Below are 11,601 nucleotides of genomic sequence, written 5' to 3'. Positions count from 1 at the left end.
TGGGAGCCAAGCTAGGACTAACCAAGGCCTTGACCTTGAGCTATCAAAGAGGCCATCAATAGGCCTCCCCCTCTCTAGGGATGAAAGTAGAGATAGGCTCATGACCTCTCAACACATCCAGTGAACTATCAACAAGAAACAATCTCCCTGGCAGCAGATGAGAGTTCTTTCTGGTAACCTGAACCCAATTTTTCTGTACTTTTTGGAAAGAGAGAACCTGGGGGCCCTATGCACATCCACTCCCCCACACTTATCCAGGGCCCACACTCTAGAGCAGCTGTGAGCCACCTTTGTGAAATCACATGACTTAAGCATCTGGTTGCCCCATGGCTGAGATTCTAGAACAGCCGTGGGCAAACTACGGCCCGTAGGCCGGATCCAGCCTATTTGAAATGAATAAAACTAAAAAAAAAAGAAAAAAAAAAAAAAAGACCGTACCCTTTTATGTAATGATGTTTACTTTGAATTTATATTAGTTCACACAAACACTCCATCCATGCTTTTGTTCCGGCCCTCCGGTCCAGTTTAAGAACCCATTGTGGCCTTTGAGTCAAAAAGTTTGCCCACCCCTGCTCTAGAATTTGGAGGGCAGTATATATTGGGCATCCTTGCTGTGACCCCCCTGCTCAGGGATAGGATTAGAGTAGTCAATGCTTTTTAATGTACAGCTTCTCCATGCCAAGTCCGAGTACCCATGAGATGCACGGAGCCAAGCTGGTCCTATCACAGGTGTTGGAGAGACACAGGTACCAAGCAGGGTGCCAAGACAACCCACAACCAGAGGACCCAAGCCAACATGCTGCCAAATTGGAAGGAAACAATGACCTTCTGGGACTGTCCTTCCCAAGAAAGCTTTGGGGGATAGTGGAGGATGATGCCTCCATGTCTGTGCACTGGAATGATGCTGGAGACACCAGGATAATTGAGAAAGATCTTTTCCAATGTGAGGTTCTTTGCCAGAGGGGCAAGGAGCAAATCTTTGAATCTGACAGCCTGAAGAGGTTCATCCATCCGCTTGCTGAATCGGATTCAGCAAAATATGCCCAGGCAGTTCTCCAGGGAACAGGATGATGGTAAAGTAGAAAGTCCTCCCATGTCCCATGTTCTCTGTTACTCAAACATCTTCTTAGTAGGCGCAGAAGAATGATATACTGAAAGGGTTTCAATTCAGGGGATAACTCTTTTTCACATGAGATAGTATTTTTCCAAAGGTGAGAAAGTATAGATTTCCATATGAAACTGTAACCCCCTTAGAGATCACCTGCAGGGATGACTAAAGATTCTGAGAGGCCAGTTAATATCAAATAGATATATTTTTCTCCCAGAATTACTGAATTAATTTTGTTTCAGGTGTACAGAAACAGCAATTTCCAGAAAGACAAACCTTGGCTCGTCCAGAACATCAAGACAAAAGGAAACCAGATGAATCATACTTGGCCAGATACCACCTCAACTCCTCCGCAGAGAAACAAGAGGCTGCCCCCTAGCAGACACTCAGCAAGAAAGAATTCAGCATAAAAAAGGCATTGAAGAAGTTGAGCAAAAGGAAATCACGGAATCCTCAGGGACCCAGTGCCACCTGCTCATTCAAGTTCTCAGTTCTGCTGCTCATGAACAGTGCCATTGAGGTCTGGTGTGAAAGTGAGGCAGGTGGTCCAAGTGGGGAGGGCATATATGGGAATGGCATGCTCGTTGCCCTGGCTACTGCCTGAATGGACAGCACAGGGGCTCTGACCTCTAGCCCCCTAAATCACACACTATATGATTTGATGATGTATTTGTACAACACCTGGTATTTATATGGTGGTGGCTGACCTTTCAGTCATGACCCAGCCCAAGGAACCTGATAAGGACTAGGAAGGGGAGGACTCCGTATATGGCAACTGTTCACTCCGTGAGCAGTTCAAGGGCAATGCAGGCCTATAAGATCACAGGTGACAGAAAACAATCACCAGTTTGTACCCACGAATCCATGTAGGCTTTAATAAAGAAAGGCAAAACTACATGGAAGAAAATAAACAGCCCAATGATATTTGTGAGTCCGTGTTCTTCTGTTTCCGTGCCACACATCTCGTCAGATGAGCCTGAGGAGACTAGAAATCCTGGCCTGGACAGGCTTTTGTTCCCATTGTCCTCTTTCATTTTCACATACTCAGCCAAGGAACTGGCTAGTTAGTTCTGAGGCAAGCCCAGGAAGATCTGGTCCCCTGAGCCTTGCCTACTGGACAGGAGACAGAACTGCCTGGCTCCTGACCTTGGTGGAATCACCTTACATTAGTCATGCAACTTGAAACAGGAGGGTCTTTACTCATGGGTCCCCCTATGATGCCAGGAAGTTTCTGATCAGCATCTGAGTATCTCTAGCCCAAGATCCAGGGGCCTTGCAGAGAGGTCCACCTAGAACCTGGCCACTCCATCTGCTAAGCGGTGTATGACAGAGGCAGTCTGGCTCAGAAGATGGGCCATTCCAGTCAATGTATGGGAGAAAGCCCATCATCCTCACCGCTAACAACCATTACTAACCCTGCTAGTAGGGACCCAAATAAAGATTGCTCACACAGAAAAAACAAACAAACAAACAAACAAACAAAAAACAAAACCTCTACCCATCACTTTTCCATCAGAGCTGTACTTCAGATCTGTTCTTGGGTCACGTGGTAGTGATACAACATGTGTAATACAAGCCCTCATGAGCCAAGGGAGACTTTTACAGCAGACCAGTCACTTGCCAGGACAGACAGGTGTTTTCTTTCAAAGTCTGGTGTCTCCCTCAAGGTGAATGAGCTCATCCCTGCTGGTCACCCTCTGGCAATGGCAGTCATTCAGTGCCCGCTCCCAGACCTCCCACAATGACACCTGGGTGCTCCTGAAGTGTTCTCGGAGTTTGACCAGACAGAGAGGGGGAGACTGTATAAGGGAGCCCTAAACACTAACCCATTCTCCTAAAACATTTCTCTTTGTACATTGTAGGAATAAGCAGGGCCAAAATGAGTGATAGCACCAAGATATTTCCTCGTAGCTTTCCCTTTTCCCTAAAGCTCAGAGTCCTTGAGACAGTCAATGAGCCCAGAGAGACATCTCACAAGGACAGTCGCCTACATCTGGGCACAGCAATCTGTTTAGTTGAACAGCAGATGGTGGGTAGTGCTCTCCACGGTGGTGCCAATTCAGTTCTACATCTGCGGCATGATGGCCCATTGATGGTCATGATTCAGCTGGGTTCTCAGTGAACTTCCTGTGGAGTTCTCCTGGCACTAGGGGAACAGGTGCTGTGGGATGCCTACCAGGAAGATATCCTTTCCCCCTTTCCTGGGTATGGGCTCCAGTAACCACCTGGGGTTTGAAAGTGCAGTTGGGTACTTCTGCTTCAGGTTGGTCAGTACAGCCTGCTTTTCCAGTTCCACAACCTCCACAGGAGCTACGTTTACTGGGCCTGCAAAGATTCCCCCATGTCAAGGAGCCCTGGGAACCACGAGAGAAGCATTGAGACGTTTTTTCCTTCCATAAACCAAAGGCTTCCTGTGAGAGAAAAGAGTTATTCAGAGTTTCCCCCATGCAGTGGTTCTCAACCTTGGCTGCACATTAGAATCACCTGGGTATCTTTTTAAAATCCTGATTTCTGGGCCTCATCCTCCAGAAATTCTGTTTCTTCGTTATGGGGTGGAGCTACAACATTAGTAACAAACAGAATTTCTGGAGGATGAGGCCCAGAAATCAGGATTTTAAAAAGATGCCCAAGTGATTCTAATGTGCTGCCAAGGTTGAGAACCACTGCACTAGAGGCTAAGCTGACTTCACCAAAGGGACGTGGAGTGAGCTGGGAACCTCTGACTGAGCACTTCTGATGTGTCATACTTTGTTCAGGGAATTCTGTGTGAGGCCGGGGGAGAGAGGGAAATGAAGAGGAGAGAGTCTGGTCCACTAATGGGCAGGTCCCTGCCCGACTACTTTGGGCAGCACGTACAGGTCAGAAAGGCCCTGGCTGCTATGGGGAACCCACAGACAATCAGGTCCCAAGCTCTTTACCAGGTGCAAGGAGCTGGTGTGGGACCGAAACCACTAAAGGGTGAGTGAAAGGGCCCAGGATGCCATGGGCAGTGGGGGTGGGGCATGTGTGTGAAGTCACGCAGACAGCCTGAGTCTGGAGGCTACTCGATGTTCTCTGTGTGCTGTGCAGCTGACCCTGGTCTGTCATACACACACACAAACGTGTGTATACACACATAAACATTCATACAAACACATAGACAACACCACATGTAAACTTGAACCTGTTCCTGCCTCTCAGATCACCAACAGGAACTGAGACCCAGTATAGACAGAAGGGTTCACCCAAATCGTAGGAACTCGGCCCACGGAACCCCAGCCTGGGCCCCTTGTTGCCCCTTTGAAGGTGTGCTGCTTACACAAACTACAGCCCCATCTCCACAGTTTCAAAAGAAAACAAGCCCCAAACTCCTGAGCAAGGTCCTGGGGGTCCTCTTGGAGGAGTGTGAGCACCTCACAGGGTGTCAGGCCTTGCCAGCGCTCACTCCTCTCCCATACTTCTCCCTTTGGGAGCAGAGCCTGAGTCTGCATGGGGTTCCACCCCAGCCTCTCCAGCAGCAGCTCCAGCCAGAGGGCTCTTCCCAGTCCCTGTGAGCATGTGGATGGCGATGGTGCAGTTCCTGTGGCAGCTCAGTAGGGTCGCCAACGAGTCTCCAGAGTCATGACCCCATTTAAGACCAAGCCTGCATAAGGCTGCCAGGAGAGGCAGGAGAACTCCATCTCCCCAGAGATCCATGGGCCTCACGTGGCCTGTGGAAACCCAAAAGTGTGAATGTCAATAAGCATCATGCATCAGCCCTCCGTGTTCATGGTCTGTGGGCTGACCTCTTCCCCCAGTGTCCCCTGGGGCCCTGGAACCCCACTGACAGGGATGGTGGGAGAGCAGAGAGTGTTGGCTCCTTCTTCCTATCCCCATGCACTCAGCTGCCAGGCCCCATGGAAAGGGCTGGTGATGCAGATGCCTCATCCATCAGATGGAGTCTTTGGGGAGCTCAAGGAAGAAGGTGGCGACAGGTAAGGAGAGGCACTCAGGACAGGGTGTGGTCAGTTCCACAAAGGAGGTCACTGAGACTAGGGGAGCACAGATGAGGGAGAAAGGGAGCTTTGGCTTCACACCGGGTGAGTGGGTTCTAGTCCTCTCCCAGCAAAGACCCTCCTGGGTTTTGTTTCTTCCCCCCTACTCCAACACTGTCAGCTCCCTCCTCTTTTCACCCCAAGGTGCTACAGTCCCCATGCACCCTGGTCCCTCTTCCAAGGCTCCTGATTGTAAATCCTTATAATCAAACCTCAGCTGGGCCCTGGGATACCACCGTGTGAGCTCACATCCTCCTGCCAGGTGTCTACACTCGATCACTTTGGGAGCCACCCTCCTCCATTCCCTGGCTGCACCAATACTATCTGCTCTCAGCAGGCACACCTGGCCCCCACTGCAGCCTAGAGAAAGGAATAACAGGACCAGGAACAATTGGCACTAGTACCCACACACCATGCCCCTATCAGGCCCTGGGATGGGCATGATCCACGGATCCTAGAATTCAATCCTCAAATAACTGGGTGGGCAGTGCCATTGTCACCACATTCTACAGTTGCGAAGGTGGCACCTAGGGATAAAAATATGGCCCATGATCTTGGGCCCTGACTGTCTCACCCCCTGTTCTTGCCTCTTTTCCTTGTACCTTGGGAAGGGGATCATTCCTCCTCAGAGCTGTGCAGTCGCAGGAGCAGAAACTCGGCCTGCAGACTCAGCCGGGTCCTAGTACCTGGCGGAGCTCAGTCTCCAAGGGCTGTGAGTACCTGACCCTTAAGAGGATAATCAGAACCGGTGGCTACACATCATCATCATAGGGCCTGAGCCTCATTACCACACTCCACATGAGCACCCCCACTCTGCTTGTCTTTCCCCTCCTGTCTTTAAAGGACATAAACCTGATATCAGCTATTATGTCCTCGTGTTTATGAAAACACACCCACTCTCAAAGTCCAGGCTCTGAGGACCTTAAAGCTGCCACCTGTGCACTCTCTTCCCAACCCAGTGTCCTGACAGTCCCTGTGCCCAGTTCCTCTGCATTCCCTCCCTTTCTCTCTGGCTGGGTGTCCTACCCCTGGGCTCTGGGCCCCACCTCTTGCTCACCTCAGGACCATATCCATAAAGAAAAGAATTTACAAAGGCAATCAGGTTAAAATGAGACACTCTTCCAATGACCCATGTCCTCACCTAAAGAGGGAATTTACAGACAGGCATGCATACACGAGAATACCTGGTAAAGATAGCGGCTGAGACTACAAGCCAAGGGGTGCCAAAGCTTGCCTGAAAACCACCAGAAGCCTGGGGACAGGGATGGACAGTTTCTCTCTCAGTCCTCAATATAGGCAAACTGGGCCCACATTTCCATCTCTGACCTCCAGCCTCTGCAACAGTGAGAAAATACATGTCTGCTGGTTAAGCCACTAGGGTTGTGGTGCTTTGATGTGACCACCCAGGCAAATGGCCACAGAGGCAAAGATCTTCCCCCACATCTCCACAGGGTGGAGAATGGTTTCGCCATCCACAGCCCAGCAAATACATTCTTTCATTCTACATTTTTTTTCTAGCCTATACTTTGCTGTCTGCATGGTATCCCATTGTGGGCCCCAAGATTGACTGACTTCCCGTACTGATGAAGAGTCACAGACTGCTTTGCATTTTGTGCTACTATAAGGGACACTACCACAAACACTCATTGACTGTCGACTTGTTAGGCAGAGGCCTGGGTCACATGCATGCACATTTGAGATGCTCATAGACGCCAGCAAATGGCCTTCCACAGAAGCTCACCCGTGTATCCCCTGCCAACCATGGGGCAGGGTGCAATTATCTCATATGCTTGGGGGTTCTGAGCATCGTCACTGTGCTTAACCTTTACCCACCTGCTGAATAACAAAGGGTCGACCTATCATTGGGTTTGAATTATTTATGGAAGAGGGTGGATGTTCCCCTGTGGCCTGGCCATTTGTATTTGTTCTACTGGGGTATATGCCTAGTTTCCACCATGGAGTTTTGGGACCTATTCTCATCAAAGCCACAAAATCACAATAAGGAGACCGGGTCTGCATGGGTGGCATCCCTAGGGAGAACTGAGGTCACTCTAAAGGCACGAAGGGGGTTGAGTGCCCTCCTACCTAGTACCTGCTTTGTGGCCTGAGGAAGACACACTCTTCCACTTGCCTTTGCTTGTTCCCCTGCATGAGGACAAGAGGGAGAATGAGTCAAGGTCATTAGGGACAAAACAGCAATGTTGGCTAACATACCAGAACAGTCTACTCAACAGGGATTGGAAACCACCAGGACCAAGGAGGTTCCAGCTGGTGGGAAACACATGTGGCACCTTACTCAGGGTTTGGTTCTGCTAATCATAGCAGTAGCTCTCTCCTGCCCTACCTGTTCAGGGACCACATGATGGCCCATCCAGCTGCACAGAAAATCATGTCATGTAAGGAGGTCATGTTTTTACAGCCCAGCAGAGCCCCGTCACCAGTAGGAGAAAGGTCCCCCTGCCCTCACATCATCAAATGGGAAGGATTTGGGGACCCTACAATCTCATTCCCCTCAATGTAATCCTGGGTAGGTCCCACTGGGAGGGTTGTCATGGGCAACCAGCTGAGCACCACACAGCCTGGGGTCTGGATGAGGTGGTGACAGCCTAAAGGCCAAGCAGGAAGCAGGGAGGACAGCCTGTACATGTGGACCACTACAGTCGTTTCTGTGAGCAGAGGCAGCAGAGGCCTGTCCCAGGCACACACACACTTACAAGGATGGTGGGCAAGTGAAGGTAGCCAGAGGAGGAGACAGAAAAGTGTGGCCTGAGCTGGGGCAGGAATGCTTGCAGCCCCACAGCAAACCACAACCCTGGAGTACTATCTTTCCGAGGGCCCAGCAGGCCTGCAGCCGAACTGAGCATCCCCACTCCCTTCTGGAGACTCAGATCTCCTGGCCCCACTGGCCATGCAGGTCGCTATGCTAGGTTGACCCAGCTGAGACCACCACACAGGACAGGACAGGCCTCCTACTCCCTGCGGCCCAGGGAGACAGCCAGTGTGGAGAAGAGCGCCTCCCAGGACCTGAGGAGGAGAGGATTCTGGGACGCTGAGACCACAGAGCAGCAGGCCAGCATCCTGGCTGCTCCTCAGCTGCTCCAGGACCGCTGACAGGTGACTGTTGACACCCACTGGTGTTGGTGAGCTACCCCGCGCTGGCGAAGACAAAAACCCCTTTTCTTGCTGGCTTACAAAGGCACATAGACACATACATCCGGAAGTAGCACGCCAGGACACAGCAGCACTCCATGACGTAGTAGCACATGTGCCAGGATTCTGCAGGCACTTAGCTGGCGCGCAGGTAAGCAGCCGGGTAGAGACTTAGACACGCATGCAGACCACGGTTGCTAGGAGACACTGTTGGACTCACCGGACACTGAGGCTCACAAGATGACCAGGGCAGGTTGGGATCTCCTGACCAGGGGCCAGTGGGCAGGGCTAGGCAAAAAGCGGGGCGGGGCTTGGGGAGAAGGCGGGACTGGGTGTTGGGGGCGGGGAGAGTATCTGGGTGAGACCAATGGAGAAAGCCAGAGGGAGTAGCTGGGGCCTGAATTGGGAGAAAGCTGGGGAGGAGCTTGGAAATGGGTTGGTGGAGCTGTGGAAAACCTGGTGGAGGTGGATCTGCTGGAAAGGGTGGAGGAGGCAGAGCTGAGGGCTGAAATGTGAGAAAGCTGGGATGAGCTGTGAGATGGGGTTGTTGGAGCTGTAGAAAAGCTGGTGGAGAAGGATCTGCGGGAGAGTGGAAGACACAGAGCTGAGGGCTGAGCTCTGAGAAAGCTGGGAGGAGCTGTGGGATGGGGTTGGCAGAGCTGTGGAAAAGCTGGTGGAGGAGGATCTGCGGGAGGGGGTGCAGGGAAGCTGGGGAGGCTGAGCACAGAGGGGGTGAAGGCGGAGGTGGGTAGTGGAGGAGCTGGGGGACAGTGTCTGAAGCCAGACTGGTGGGAAATAGCTCTGGGAGTAGATGGGAAGGAGCTGTGGCTGAGGCAGAACTGGGGGGTGGTGAAATGTGGGAAAGCTTTGGGAGTAGCTGGGGGCAGAACTGTGAGAAAGCAGAGGGTGGAGCTGCAGAGTGGAGGTGGATCTGGGTTTGGAGGAGGGCAGAGGGGGTTGGTTGCTGTGAAGATATATGTCTCAGCTGCAAATAGCTGGGGATGGAGCAGAACTAAACTAGGAGGGAGCTGAAGAGGATTAGCTTGTGAGGAGGGGGGAGTCACAAGGAGAGTGGGGCAGAGCTGGCAAGGATGTACCTTTGGGCACTGGGAACCACGTGGCAGGTGGCTTCCCACTCAATGGCCAAGGCCAGGCAGTGCCCTTTTGATTACCATGACACCTGCCCTCAGTCTGCCCCACACCAGTAGGCATGTGGCAATGTGGCATCCCGGGGCCTGAATGACCTAAGGGGACCCTGAGAATGGACCCCAAGGGATATGGAGGCCCCAGACAGGACAACTAGACTGAGTCCTGCACCTGAGGTCTGAATGCCCAGGCCAGCTCTGCTTTCTGCAAGATCCTCCATACCCCTACACACCCCACCCTAGCCCCTGGTAGTGCCTTGAGCTAAGGTCTTCACATTGGCATTTTTTGTTGCAGGTGAGAAGAAAAATCCCCACTGTGTTTCCTGCTGACCCTCAGAGATGACATGTCTCAAACAAATCCACCTTCCCTATTGGCTGTTTCTACTCTTCTAGCTCCCAGTTATGGGCTCAATCCTCTCGGTGCCACCACACTTGACTCCTCCTGTCCACTGAACCATGCTCTTCCTCACTTTTATTTGATGACCAAGGCCTGTGTCCCTGACTCTGAAATGCCTGATCAGAACAAGTGCTACTCTTTCCTGTCCCCGCTGCTACTCCCTGAGTTCAGGCTTCATGGTCTGGGGCCAGGGCTATTACTAAGTCTTCCCCACTGGCCTGGACAACCCTGTCTTTTCTCCTCCAGTGGGTCCTACAAGTAGCCATCAAACTGCACATGTGTTCTCATCAACCCCAGACAGGAAACCCTGTGGAGTCCTCTCTTGTTTAAGGGCAAACACCTGGGGGTCTAGGAGAGCATTTCAGTTGTCCCATGCCTCCCTCATCACCCTCTGGGTCACAGTGCTGCAGAGTCTCTGCACCCTGGGCATCTGAACGCCTTCTACCAGGACTCTGCCTCTTGTGCCTGTGCTTTCTGAGGCCTGGAGTGCCTGCCTCCTCCTGTCCTGGCAAACTCCTGTCCTTCCAGGTGCAACTTTAACATCCCTTCTTTACCCCACAAACAAGCATCCGGTACTCTTGTGTCCCCGTTCTGGTAGCACCTTGTACCTTCCCACATACCCTCCTTCACTGGGCTCTTACCTCCCAGGGTTGTAACTCTTGTCACTGAGAGCCCCTCAGGGGCTCTGAGTTCTTTGAAGGCAAGGCTTGTGTCTTCTTGTTTCTGTAAACTGAGTGCCCAGGCCACAGTAGTTGCATAGAAATGTTGACTCAACAGAGGCCTTTCTTTTCCAGTGAGCTGCACCTACTCTCTTCTTGCAGAAGCTGGCGGTAACAGGAATGCTGGCCATGAGGTGAGGGACAGAGGGTACCTTCATAGGACTTAGGCCTCAGGGCTGCAGGGGGCTTTAATGATCACCAGGTCCAACTCCATCCATGCTGGCTTCCCCTCCTCCACTCCTCACCCCCAAAATCATTTTTAGCTGCTGACACTGAGGATCTCAGAACCTCGTGTAGGAGTTTCAAGACATGAAGGAGGGTCTCCCTATTGGCCAGCTTGTGCTGTTCCTCCTGAATCCTCTTGTTTGAAGAAATGGAACTTGCCCAGTGAGCTAGAGACACTCTATGGCTACTGGTGGGAAACAATGATGGCACTACAGAAGGACTCCTTTTTCTGTCACTCTTGTTTGCTGAGAACATGGTGTATGATCTCTCCTTTGGGGAGCAGAACAGTAAAGGTGAGGAGGGTGGTCTAATGATGGGGAGCTCCAAGGGTGGTGGCTGCAAGGTCAATTCCATGCTGAGTGCGTGGGCTCAAGAAGCGTGGCCTGGCCACGTTGCAGGTGAGGGTGGGATGGTCTTGGCTGCCACTGTTTTAGGGACCCAGTTGCAACTCAATCCTGATTTTTAGTACAGATAAAACGTGGGCACAGAAACCTAAAACAGTCTGATTTCTGACTGCCAGGTGACATTCTCTCACCAACTGCTACCCATCCCCTCTCAGGAACAAAGTCCTGGCAGGTAAGAGCCCAGTGAAGGAAGGTAGGTTCCCCTCACCTGCCAGACCAGGCCCCCTCCTGCCTTCCACTGCTTGACCTTGCACAGGTGCCCTGAAGACCTGGCAGCTCCCAAGGGATATTGGGTCCTTCTTGGGACTCCTCCTGCTCCCTCCCAGCCACCTGCCGTACCTCTGCACCCCCCCCCCCACAGACACTATGACAATAGTCACTGCCTTCCAGGGCAGAAGGGAGGCTCCTCCTCAAGCTCCACTTCTTCCCCAGCCTGCATT

General features: G+C 52.0%; 2 pseudogenes; one reads left to right on the top strand and one right to left on the bottom strand.

Annotated features, from left to right (window-relative positions):
* The first annotated feature begins 699 nt into the window (after positions 1–699).
* On the top strand, positions 700–1,712 carry LOC118654343 (annotated as a pseudogene).
* Positions 1,713–3,254: 1,542 nt separating this feature from the next.
* Positions 3,255–4,767, bottom strand: LOC118654342 (annotated as a pseudogene).
* Positions 4,768–11,601: the final 6,834 nt, after the last annotated feature.

The sequence above is a fragment of the Myotis myotis genome, unplaced genomic scaffold (assembly GCF_014108235.1).
Source record: "Myotis myotis isolate mMyoMyo1 unplaced genomic scaffold, mMyoMyo1.p scaffold_m19_p_4, whole genome shotgun sequence".
Taxonomy (NCBI): domain Eukaryota; kingdom Metazoa; phylum Chordata; class Mammalia; order Chiroptera; family Vespertilionidae; genus Myotis; species Myotis myotis.
This window is presented reverse-complemented; position numbering and strand designations above follow the sequence as displayed.